We start from the raw sequence: 14102 nt of genomic DNA, 5'->3' as shown, positions 1-14102 counted from the left end.
AACAAAACAAGATCCTTCTAACTGCACTGGGCGTCTAGTAAGCTCCTTTCCTGTTTTCCCTCCTCTGACCTGGCGAGCTTTTCCCTCATTTCTGTTTCCTGGATGCTTTGCAGCTGTCTCTCCAGTACATGGTTAATTTCCCATCATTTTCTGGGAGCAGATGTTCCTGAGGAGCCGAGCTGCTTTGCCATCCCTGGCCCTGTCTCCTGCAGATTGCTGGATTGAACACAGTAGCCGCTGGCCATCCTTTTGATCTGCAAAGAAAAGATCTCCCCACTGGGATACTCCTCATGATGATGTAATTAGTCTCCTAGACATACCTAACAAATTTATTTCTAATCACAAGGGATGAGGGGAGAGGAGAAAGAACCATTCATCTTGGATGGTGTGCAATTGCTGCGGGTAATATGCACCACGTCCCCTCTCCCCCGCCCTACCCCTCGTGCGGGGTCTTTGGTGATTGTTCAAAGATTCGGGGGCAATAGGCTGCTCTTCAAAAGCAGTGGGGAACTTCACATTCATAAAGAGGTCTCAGGCACTATTAAATTGCTTTTTCAAACCTGGCAAAGACATTAGAGCTGAAAATCCTTTCAGCTCCCAACTGTCCCTGGCATTAAGAATAGGTGAGGCTCTTAATAACTTTTCTGAGACTGTGTTTGGTTCAAAGACACAACATAGAACATTCTGTCCAAACAAATCCAGCTGTTCGACATTTTCAGTTCTGTGGGTAGAGCAGTAGCGTAGTATTTTCTGCCCAGCGTTGGGTCTTGAGGTATTGTTGGGGAGAGTGTCTTATTAAACTCCTGTGCCACATGTGGAAAAATCATCTTCCATTTGTCATCTTAATCATAAATCAAAGATATAATCTGACGTCTACCACTTACTATTAATGCAAAGGCTATTAAATGGTTTAAGCCAACAAAAGAATGAAGATCAGGGATGAGGCTGTGATGATTTGTCCCAGAGAAGGGAATGGGAAGTCAAAGAGGGGCAAAGTTGATTTAAGAGAGTTTACCGGTTTACCCAGTCAGCACTTCATTTGAAATCTAGAAAGCATGCAAACACCACCTATTTTTGGAGGTATGCTCAAAACAAACATTTCACCAGAACAGAAGCAAAACTTTATAGGTGGTTCTTGTTATAGATGAAGAGAATAAGAAAGAACATAGCCGGTATCCATTTTCCACTACACTCTGCATATAACATTTGGCTTATTATCAGAAATTAGAACTCGCTGACTGCCAAGAAGTGAAGAGGTTGGAGAGAAGATTTTTTTTAATCAAATGAGGAAGAAACACTGGAAGATATTTGAAGTTGCTGTTTCCACAACAGCTGTAGTCTAGGTTTTGTTCTTGGCATTTTGAGTTGGTGTTCTTAGATGTAATTTTTTTAAATTCCCCAAGATGAAAGTCATAACCAGTTACACGTACAGTTGAGCACCCATGGGACAACAGCAGCAGGAAGAAAGAACTGATAAAACTAAATGCTAAAGTTCCCAGACTAAAATCTGTCATGTTCCTCCCCCATCCTAGGGACGTTGAATCCGGTTGCAATAACTAAGTTATGTGTCTGTTTTTCTCTTCCTAAATGATCACCATGAGGTCTAAGATTAGGAATAACCAGGCCTGCTACTGTCTTAAAAAAAAAAAAAAATCCCATTTATCACATTGCATTTCTCCTCACAATTTTTAAATCTCTAAAAAGCTTTTCTTGGTCCTTCATTTGACAATGGAGCTATTGATAAAATTAAAGTAAGACAGCATATGTAAAATGACTCGGTGGTATATAAAATGACACATGATGTGAGCTCAATATATAAAATATATAGATATAATAGATGGATAGAAACTTTCTCAATTTTTTCTCTTTGTCACCTTGTGCATTTCTGCACACCTTTAAGTAAGCCAGGCCAGTGGTCAGACTAATGTCTCATGACCCCCAGTAAAATTCCATAATGGAGGCTGTCTCCAAAGCAGTGAAACAGTTCAAGAGGGGCTACTGGGCACTTCCTCTTTGGTTGATGGCCCCCAGCTTGTCTTCTCCCTCCTTCCTATTGCTTTTCTTCTCTACCTTAAGGAATCTCTCAACTCACATGTGTTTTTGATCCTCCCAGGATCTCCTTGACTCCTATGGAGTAGTTTATCATAGCTCACAAATACTACAGTATTACTGTATTTATGGCATCCATTTTTAGTATGATATAATTACTTCTAAATATTTCCCACTGGGGTGGTGGAATGTATGTTAATTTGATTAGTAAAAGTTGTCCATGTGTGAGGAGACCCTGGGAATCAGCTATCTGATCAAAAGCCACCATTCTCCTGCCAGTCAGGGGACCCAGAGCACACTGGAGCCATTCATGAGGAGATCATTGTGTCAGAAATCTAGGACTGGGATTCAGAGGTCCATGTGTTCAGTTTTGTTTAAATCATCATCCCGCTTCCAGAATAACCAGCTTGGCCACTGAGATATCAGGGCCAGGAGTGCTCAGTTTCCTTCCTAACATTCAAAGAATAAACTGAATGAAAATGTATGAGACTGTCACTCTGGAGTTTTCTCTAAAGAACAGACATTTGGGGGTTGGATTGTCCTAAAATGGTCTAGGAAGCTGGCACACCTCCAACTTTGTAGACCTACGTGGATCAAGGAAAGGTAGAAATGGTAACCAAGGAATGGAAACAAATTAAAGTTGAGCTAACGTCTACCTTCCAGGCATTTCTCTGGATGGCATTTATAATCAAATGCAAGGTATTGTTTTTTCCTTTCCTGACCAATCACTGATTTAAAAGTAAGTTATCTGTGCAAATATAACAGGTTTTAACTGCACAAAATTACATGATTTATCAAGCAGTATCTGAGTAATCTCATCAGTGGCAGACCCCCAACAACCCCCTATTTCCCTTCAAAATTTAAACCTGGGGCTCTGAAATGTTTGGGTCTATGCTGAAGCATAATGCTCGTACACCCGGGCAGAACCCTCCGCGTGAAGCTCATGAGTGCGTTATGGGCTACCAAAACACCAGCATATGAAAGCGAAGTTCAGGCAATCATCCAAGTATTTTACCTTTGTGTAGATAAGTCGAGGTTAGGCTTTCAATAGCATTTTTACATGAAGGTAAGTCCCATCTTTTTTTCTCTACCATCTGCCCTTATAGGAGATGCCTTCTGTGGGAGCACATAGAAAGTCCCCTGAGTATTTGGTGGCTTTGAAGCAATTCCTGGTATCTCCATGTCAAATTCAACAGCACACTTTCTACGATAAAGTAACTCTGCAACGAATTCCTTATTAAGTAAATCCCATTTGAACTGATGTCTGGTAGCTGAGACACAGGCTATCAATCTAACATTCATTACAGAAAATAAATACAGTTTTCATCCTAAATACTGAGCCTAGGTGCCTGCTGTGACAACGTACCTGTAACTTTCCACTGTGAGGGTAAGCGAGAATCAGATCATGCTCAAGAAAAATGAAATAAAAAATGCAAAGCATTTTCCAAAGGCTGTGTATTTTGGGGCATGGTGGTGGTGAGCTTATGAGTGGTGAAAGCTTGACGTGACATCCTGGAGCCATCCAGAGAGACACAGAGGACCCAAGTGTGCTTTTTTTTTTTTTAAGATTTTATTTATCCACTTGACAGAGAGAGAGAGATCACAAGTAGGCAGAGAGTCAGGCAGAGAGGGAGGGGGAAGCAGGCTCCCTGCTGAGCAGAGAGCCCGATGCGGGGCTCGATCCCAGGACCCTGGGATCATGACCTGAGCCGAAGGCAGAGTCTTTAACCCACTGAGCCACCCAGGCACCCCCCAAGTGTGCATTTCTATGTGGTATCTACATTTCCCAAAAAGTTACTCCTAACTTAATAAACTATTTCATTATGTTCAATTTATACTCTTTACAAAATACCAAGTGGTCTCAAGTATTAACTGAGAAATACCACCTTTTCGGGAATGGTTGTCATGACCCATGTGTTGAAGAAGAAAGCCTGTACCACCCTAGTTCAGAGCCTCCTTAATCCTTCGTTCGCCACCTGACCTCCCTGTGGAAAAGTCTCTTTGCTTCTAGGCTTTCTCTATAGTCTAACCTGTTTGAGACTACTACCTGAGGGTCTCACCTCTTTTATTTCCCTGTCATTTGTTTTGTGGGTTGTTAGAAAGAAATTAAGGTCCAGATACTATGGTAGCCGGTAGACAGTCCCACAAACCAAGTGTCCCATGAAGGAACTGGGTTACTCAAAGACACAGGGATGGTACAATTAAGGAGAGGCACAGCTGAGAACCAAACACAAAGTTAGCAATTCAAAGAGGTTCCTAAAAGGACTCTTCACTATAAAGAACAAACTTGTGGTTACCATCAGAGGGTGTGTAGGGGAGAGGAGTGAAATAGGTGATTGGGGTTAGGAGTCCACTTGTGATGAACACTGGCAACATAGGGAAGTGTTGAATGGCTATACTGCACACTTCCAACTTAAATTACACTGTATGTTAACTGGAAATTCAATACTGCTAAAAAATAGTGTTGTGGTTTATGTAAAGTGGAGTATTATTCAGTCAGAAGAAGAACGAAATCTTGCCATTTGCAATCATGTGGATGGAACTAGAGAGTATTATGCTAAGCAAAATAGCTCTGTCAGAGAAAGACAAACGCCATAAGATTTCAGTCATATGTGGAATATAAGAAGACAAGCAAAGGGGAAAAAAGGAAAGAGAGAACCAAACCAAGCAACAGGCTCCTAACTGTAGAGAACACACTGCTGGTTACGAGAGGGGAGGTGCTTGGGAGACTGGAGGAAAGAAATGATGGGGACTAAGGAGGCCATTTGTTGTGATGAGCACTGGGTGATGTATCCGAGTCTTGAATCACCATGTTGTACACCTGAAACTAATATTACCCTGTATATTAACTAACTGGAATTTGAAAAAAGCCTTTAAAAAAAAAACAGTTCCCTAATACAGAAACCCAGAGGCAGAGATCCAAAGCAAGAAAGTTGAGGATCAGGAAGGATGTTCTTAGAACAATTACGGAACACGAGGTAAAAGGAATGAATACTCAAGCCAGCTATTAATTATTACACGTGCCTGGCTTTTAGGTATTCTACATGATATTGAATTTGGTAAAGTTAATTCCATGTAACATACTAGCTGCTAAGCAATTTTGTTTCCTGAATATATACTGGTCAACCCATGATGCCTACTTCTCTGGCCCACCATCTAAGACGATCCTACCACTCCACCATTATTTCTCATAAGGATTCTTCTTCATGAAGCTCCTTCCCCTTGCTCAGGGTGTTTCATGTGCATGGAGTAAAAGAAACAATGAGTTTTTCAGGTTAAAGGGCCCAGCCAATGAACATAAAAAGCCCACACCAAAACATACCCTGCTAGAATTTCCAAACATGCAAAAAAAATAATATATTACCAGGTCCACTAACCCTCCCATATCCTACATGATCTTTTTTTGTTTGTTTTTGTTTTGTGTTTGGTTTTGTTTTTAACTTCAAATCCTCTTCCCTGACCCTCATTCACAGATGATTCTCTGGCTTCACTTCACCAAGAAAACAGAATCAGTCAGAAGACAATTTTCCCATTCTCCACCAACCACACCTCCTTACTATCAGCATCTACGCCCAGAACTTCTTTCAAATTTTACTGAACCCGTCTCTCCATGCTCTTAACTTTAATCAATCTCTCCATGTATTCTTGAGCACAATCAAGGGCACTGTTCAAGAAACTGTGACTTTTTCTTTCATGATTACAATTTCCTGTTCTATTTGATCACTCCCATCAGCATAGAAATAAACTTTTGTCCCCTCCATCTAAAAAAAAAAAAAAACCTCTCCTGACCCTGCTTTACCCATGATCTATGACCATCTTCTCACCGTTTCTTTACTCTCTTTTTCAGCACACCTACTTGGAAACATTGTACACCTTGCCTCCAATTCCCCTTGTTCCATTATTTTCTTTTTTCCCCATCCATTCTTAATCATACACCACTCTGACTTCACTCTTGCCATCACAACATCTGCACCAAAATTACTATCAAGGACAGCAGTCTTGCCAAGTGGCTAAATCCAAAAGTCTCATCTCAAGCATCATATGACGTATCTGTAACATTTGCCCCAGAGCATTCTTCGCTCTTCCTTCACAGATTTTGTTCAGTTGGCTTCAGGACAATACACGTCCTTGCTTTTCTTTCTGTTTCAATAGTTATTCCCTCCCAACTCCTTACTCTACCCCTTATCTCCTGAACCTTTTAGTGTTGGAGTGTGCTAGGGCTCAGTCTTTTCCCCTCTTTTCTTTCCTATATATGTGTGTTCCCATACATGGGAATTCAACCATCTCATTTTAGATACCATCTTTCCAGGGTAACATTGAAAAGTCTCTCTTCTGTCCCAAACCCTGCGGTGACCTACAATTGTATATGGGACATCTCTATAAGTGAACTCATTTTCTCCCCCGCCCCCAAACAATTCCACCCGATTTTTTTTCCCCTTCTCACACTGAATGGCAACTCCCAAGTGTCAATTTCACAAATCAAAAATCTTGGGAGTCATTCCTGACTTACCTCTTTCTTTCGTGTTCCACATCCAACCATCTGAAAATCTTATTAGCATTACTACGAAAATCTAACAGGAGCCCAACCAGTCCTCTTATCTGGATTTTTGCATCTTCCTGCTCTGTGGCCTCCCTGCTTCTTGACCTATTACAATTGATTCTTGACACAACAGCTTTTTAAAATGTAAACTCAGATTTTGCCATTCTTCTGCTGGCAACTCAGCAAAGCTCATTTCTCTCTGCTTGAATGCCAAAATTGTTACAATGGCCCATAAAGCCCTACGTGGTACCTATCCCACTTATCCCTCAATATTCTCCTCTGGCCTACTTCTTTCCAAACTTGTGATGTTTTTATATAAAAATATGCATACTACACAGAGAAAGAGAAAAAATTTGCACAGCCAACAAGTGAAAAAAGTTACTTGTAGGAAAAGAAATGGGACATAAAATAAGAAAATAAAAGCCGGATATCTGGACATTGGTGGGGCTTCCAATATACAGAAATTTAATAGATAGCACAAATATAAAGGGTGGTGGTAAATATACTTACATTATTGCAAAGTTTTTATATTTTACATGACCTGACCCAAGATTAACCCTAAGTAGATTGTGGTCAGTTACATAAGTAGATTGTAAAAACTTAGTTATTATATATGCCAAAATCACTACTAAAAGTCCATATATATAGATATATATATGTGAGATATATATATATATCTATATATATAGATATATATATATCAATAGATTTTTTTAAATTGAATACAAAATATTTTTGACTATCTAAATGAAGTCCAAGAGGATAGACAGAAGAACATAAAACAGTGAAGACAAAGAGAAAATACTTCAAGTAATAATACTTCTTATTATAGCAATAATCACAGTAAATGTTACTAGTCTAAACACCACAGTGAAAGGCAGAAATTATCAGCATGGATTAAAAAGACTTGAATCTAAAAATCTGTGGAAAATAAGCAGCATATTTACCAATGACCAATGGGTCAAAAAAAGAAAGCAAAGGGAAAATTTTAAAATATTTCAAAACAAATAAAAATGTAAATACAACATATCACAATCCATAGAATACTACAACGCTGTTCTGAGAAAGAAGCTTACAATGATAAAAGCATATACTGAGAAGTTGAATCTTAGGTAAACAACCTAACTCTATATCGCAAAGAACTGGAAAAAGAAGAACAAACAAAACCCAAAGTTAGCAGAAGGAAAAAAAATCAATGAAACAAAGAACCAGTCTTTCAAAATGATAAAACTGACAAACCTTTAGCTAAACTAAGAAAAAAGAGATCAGACTCAAATACATAAAATCAGAAATCAAAGAGCCAACACTGTAACTGATTGTACAGAGATAAGATCATTGGAGATTACTATGAACGATTATATGCCAACATAGTAGACAACTTAGAAGGGATAACTTCCTAGAAACATACAGCCTACCAAAACTAAACCAGGAAGACAGAGAAAATCTGCACAGAGCAATAATACAGAGATTGATCAATCAATAATCAAAAACCTCCCTGGAGAGAAAATACCAAAAATACAGGTACACCAGAGAACTCAACCAAACATTTAAAGATTCACATCCAGGGCACCTGGGTGGCTCAGTCAGTTAAGTGCCTGCCTTCAGCTCAGGTCATGATCTCAGGGCCCTGGGATCAAGGCCCATATTGGGCTCCCTACTCAGCAGAGTCTGCTTCTCCCTCTCTATCTGATTGTCCTCCCAGCCTGTGTTCTCTTTCATTCTGTCTCAAAAAAAAAAAAAAAATAGAATTTTTAAAACAATTGACATCCATTCTTCTGAAACTGTTCCCAAAAAACTGTAATTAAAAAAGACTTAATTATATGCTATCTGTAAGAGACAATCTGTATGTTTAAAATACAGATAGTTTGAAAATACATTGATAGAAAGACATGTGTAACACAAGAAGCTTAGGAACTGTAGAGTGATTACTATAATGCAGGCTTCAAGAGTAAAGAGGGACATCTCATAAGGATAGAAAGGACAATTCATCAAGAAGAAATAAAAATTATAAATGTATATGCACCTAATAAAAGAACTTTAAAATACATGAAGGAGAAATGGACAGAACTAAAGGGAGAAATAAGCAATTATACAATCATTTAAAGCTAGCAATTGGTAGAGCATGTAGACAAAAATAATCAGTAAAGACCTGAACAGAAAGAACAACACTATTAACCGCCTTGACCTAATTGGCAGTTAAAGGACATCATATCCAACGATTGCAGAATAAATATTTCACAGCACATTCTTACGGTCAATGTCATCTACCTTGTGCACTGCTAAAGCATATGTATTGCCATCAAACAAGCCTCAATATACTTAAAAGAATTGAAATGATATGGGGCATCATCTCCGGCCACAGAAAATTAAATTAAAAATCATCAATCAGGTACCTAGGAGACTCCAAGTATCTGTAATTTAAACAGAGTTATCCTGGATGAAGACAGAAATCACAAGAAAAGTTTTAAATATTTTGATCTGAATGACAATGTGTGTTTTGTTTTGTTTTGTTTTTCAAGTGAGCAAACTGAGGTTCAGAGGTGTGGGGTAAATTAAGTCACACAACTAACATCACAAGTGGATCCCTTAGGACTTTTCAGGGCAATTCCCTATGGTCACACTAACAATCATAAGGTGCTTTTTATGACTTTTTTTTTTCTTAGAGATTCATATCACTGTATTTAAATAGCTCTCCTGCATACTTTTCTGACCAATTTTCTTTGAAAAAGAAAAATGTTCTATATCCTTTTGGGCTGTTGACTTTTTTTGACATTCCTTGGCTCCTGGTAAAATTTAATGGGCATAGGAGAACGAAGTGGAGAATGAGCAAACTTGAGATTTATTTAAAGATTTTAAAAATCAATTATTTTTACCTGGAATTCATACTAAATCCTGGGAAGCACTTGGAAAACTGGAAACGCAAGACCCTAGAGCCTGTGCAGGCATTTAAGTACAGGACGTGGGCTCGCGTAAGGAAGCTGGATTTATTTTCCTAAGAATTCTTCTTTCCCTGGTTGTCAGGTGCTCCTATGATCCCAGCTATTGCCTCAGAAGCGAGGTTAGTGACCCTGAGCTGCCGGAGGGACAGAGGCACCTATGGCCTTCCGGGTATGACCTTTCAGCCCCCATGCAAACATTTCCTTGCCAACATGATGCTTACCAGCTTGCCTTTGCCTGGAATCTGTGTGCTCTCTTTCCAGGCAAACGCCACTCTGTTCCTGCAGAGTGTTCTAGGAGAGGCAACATTTGAACTAATAGTCATTTGTACAGGATTATAAATTTATACCTGTATTTTCTGAGAGCTGAATATAATGGAAAGATCATGGAGATGTCAGCGGGTCATGAATAACCCTGCAAGGTACAGCTTCAGAAGGAAAAAGTAAATTAATAAATAAATATATAGATATAGACACACGCACACACACGCGCGCGCACACACACACACACACGTTTGTGCATAAAATATACATTAAAATATATATTATACATTAAAATATTTATTTAAAATATATTAAATATATTAAAATGTATGTGTTAAAATATATTAAACTATATGTTAAATATGTATTAAAAATTTAAATAGCTATTTATTTAGCTATTTAGACTCTATACCTGTTATATTTATTATAGCTATTTATTTAGCTACAATTAGACTCTATACCTGTTATATGTAACAGGTATAGAGTCTAACTGAATCAAATTAAAAATAGCAGAAACAGCATACATAGACATGAACTGTTCTATGAAACTAATGCCTCAGCTATATATTTTAAATCTTAGTGATTCATTTTAATCCCATTGATGTAATATTTACTACTTACTGTAAGAAGCAGTTTAAAATTCTGAAATATCTAATAAAACATATAGTTTTAATTATTTTATTTAAATTCATTTTAATTAACATATACTATATTATTGGTTTCAGAGGTAGAACTTAGTGATTCATTGGTTGCATACAACACACTGTTCTTTCTTTTCCTTATAAGAAATGACCAGTTACTTTACTGATATTCCAAATTAAATTATCAAAATTTTTCCCAACTAGAACAATGTATACAAAACTATTACAAGTTCTAATATCTGCCTTATAAACTGGTATTTTCTAACAAAACATTAACTAGAACTTAACCCAATGAGACACGTACTAGGGGAATTATTAGAGGTAAGGTTTGGATTGATGGGATTCAGGCATTTGGTATCATTGATTTTCCTAAAGATAGATGCACCCATAGTCTGCATTGGATTTTCTATTTCCTAAAGAGTTGAACATCAGAAAATTTTCCTCATCAAGAGTTATCATTTCAACTCTCTTTAATAGTGAGTTGAAATGGTGTACCATTTAATTCAGTTAACTTTATTAACTCTCCATGTAACTCTAAGGAAAAGCCAAAATCCTTCCTAAAACCTACAAAACCCAGCATAAAATGGACTCCTTTTACTTTACTAACCCCCTCTCCTCACACTTCTTCCCGATCCACTTCACTCTAAGCATGCCTGCCTCTCTGTTGTCCCTACCACACAAGAACACTTTCAACTTATATCTCTATTCTGATTGTCCCATATCCAGGTCCTCTATTCCAGCAAACATCCTCCTATACCAAAACCAGATAAGAATACAAGAAAATCACAAACTAAAATCTCTAATAAACATAAATGCAAAAATCATCATCAAAGCATTAGCAAAAAGAATTCAGCAATACATTGAAGATATACAAAATATATTTTTACAGAAAAATCTAGGAAGTATATCCATGATCAAGTAGGATGTGTTACAGAGATGCTAGGATGGCTGTAGATCTGTAAATCAATGTGATACATCCTAACAAAATTAAAAATAGAAATCATATGATCACCTCATGGAAGCAGAAAAACCATTTGACAAAATTCAACACCCTTTCATGATCAAAAGTCTCAACAAAGAGTATAGAGAAAACATACCTCATCATAATAAAGGTCATGTAAGAGAAGCCCATAGCTAACACCAGATTCAACCATGAAAAGATGAAAGCTTTTACTCTGAGACCAGGAACACCACAGGGATACTTAATATTACTATTTTTATTCAGCATAGTACTGGAAGTCCTAGACGGAGCGATTAGGCAAGAAAAAATAAAAGGCACCAAGTCATAAAGGAGGAAGTCAACCTGTCCTTACGGATGGATCACATATCACCTATAGAAAATATATGCAAAAATCTGCTAGAACAAATGAATTCAGTAAATTTTCAGATTATAATATTATTCTTCAAAGATCACTGGAATTTCTATCAGCTAATAAGGAAGCATCAGAGAGAAATTAAGGGGAAAAAAACTGTTTTAATTACATCAAAAAGACCAAATACAAAGGAATAAATTTCACCAAGGCAGTAAAACACCTATACCCTAAAAATTATGACACTGATGAATGAAATTGAAGACAAAAATAAATGTAGGGGGTACCTGGGTGGCTCAGTGGGTGAAAGCCTCTGCCTTTGGCTCAGGTCATGATCCCAGAGTCCTGGGATCAAGCCCCGAATCGGGCTCTCTGCTCGTCAGGGAGCCTGCTTCCCCCTCTCTCTCTGCCTGCCTCTCCGCCTACTTGTGATCTCTGTCTGTCAAATAAATAAATAAAATCTTTTTAAAAAAAATAAATAAATAAAATGTAAATACATACTGCAATTGGAGCAATCAATACTGACAAAAATGTCAGTAATATCCAAAACAATCTATAGAATCAATGCAATTCCTACCAGAGTTCCAACGGCATTTTTCACATCAATAAAATAAACATGATTCTAAAATTTGCACGGGACAAAGACCCCAAATAGCCAAAGTAATCCTGAGATGGAAGAACAGAGCTAGAGGTCTTGTACTTACTGATTTCAAACTATATTACAGAAGTTATAGTGATCTAAATAGTACGGTATTGGCATAAACACTGTGACACAGATCAGTCCAACAGAGTCAAGAGCCAGAAATGTGCCCTTGTATACGTGGCTAATTAATTTAAGACAAAGGAGCCAAGAAGGTGTCAAAGTACCCTCTGGTAGATGAATGGATAAAAAAATGTGACCTATATAGGCAACAGACTATTATTCAGCCATAACAAAAAGATATCCTGCCAACTATGACAACATGGATGGACCCTGTTGGCATTATGCTAAGTAAAGTCAGTCAGATAAAGACAAATGAGTGGGGAAAGGGCAGTATCCTTACTGAACGGTGTTGGTTGGCAAAACTGGACAGCCATATGTGATGCTACTGGACCACTATTTTCAACAATACATGAAGGTCACCTTGAAATAGATTAAAGACAAGTGTGAGACCGGAATCCATGCAACTCATAGGAGAAGACAGAGGGGTAAGCTCTATGACAGCAGTCTTGTCAATGATACTTTGGATGGGATAGCAAAAGCAAAAGAAACTAGAGTAAAACAAACAAAATATGTGGGACTATATCAAGCTAAAAAATTCTGTGCAGCCAAAAAAAAAAAAAACCCAACAAAATTAAAAAGCAACCTGCAAAACCAAAGAAAACATTTGTACATTATCTAGATTACCTAGCTAGTAGGTAGTCAGCAACCAATGTATAAATAATACATACAGCTCTGAAGGGAAAAAATCCTAATTAAAAAAAGGGGTAGAGGAACCCAGTAGATGTTTTTCCAAAGACATACAGGGGGCCAACAGGTACATGAAAATGTGCTCAAAATTAGGGAAAATGCACACCACAACCACAATGACGCATCACCTCACATCTGAGAGGATGGCTGCTATCAGAAAAAGACCAAAAATAGGAAGTGTTGGGGGTGCCTGGGTGGCTCAGTGGGTTAAGCCTCTGCCTTCGGCTCAGGTCATGATCTTGGAGTCCTAAGATCGAGTCCCATGTCGGGCTCTCTGCTCAGCAGGGAGCCTGCTTCTTCCTCTCTCTCTCTCTGCCTGCCTCTCTGCCTACTTGTGATCTCTCTCTGTCAAATAAACAAATAAAATCTTAAAAAAAAATAGGAAGTGTTGGCAAGGATGCTCAGAAAAAGAAATACTTGTGCCCTATTAGAAGGAATGTAAATTTAAAAAATGAAGAGGAGGAAGAAGGAATGTAAATTACTGCACCCACTATGGAAAATAATGTGGAAGTTCCTCAAAAAAATCAGAAATAGAACTACCATGTGCTCTAGTAACTCCACCTGTACTGATTCAAAAGAAATGAAATTTCTATCTCAAAAAAAAAAATATATATATATATATATACATATATCCCCATTTTAACAGACATATACTCACAATAGTTAAGACACAAAAACAATGAAAGTCTCCACTGATGCATGAATGAACACAGAAAATTAGTCTTATATAGACAACAGATTATTAATTAAATAAAAAAGAAGAAAGCCCTGCCAGTTGTGACAACATGGACCTTACTGGCACGATGCTAAGTCCATCAGAGAGAGAGACAAATACCATATGACATCCCTTATCTGTGGCATCTGTAACAAAATAAAACAAAGAAACCCTTATAGACACAAAAAATAGGTTGG

Source organism: Lontra canadensis, unplaced genomic scaffold, assembly GCF_010015895.1.
Source record: "Lontra canadensis isolate GAN:19392208 unplaced genomic scaffold, GSC_riverotter_1.0 scaffold126, whole genome shotgun sequence".
In the NCBI taxonomy this organism is placed as follows: Eukaryota; Metazoa; Chordata; class Mammalia; order Carnivora; family Mustelidae; genus Lontra; species Lontra canadensis.
Note: the sequence above shows the minus strand (reverse complement) of the source record.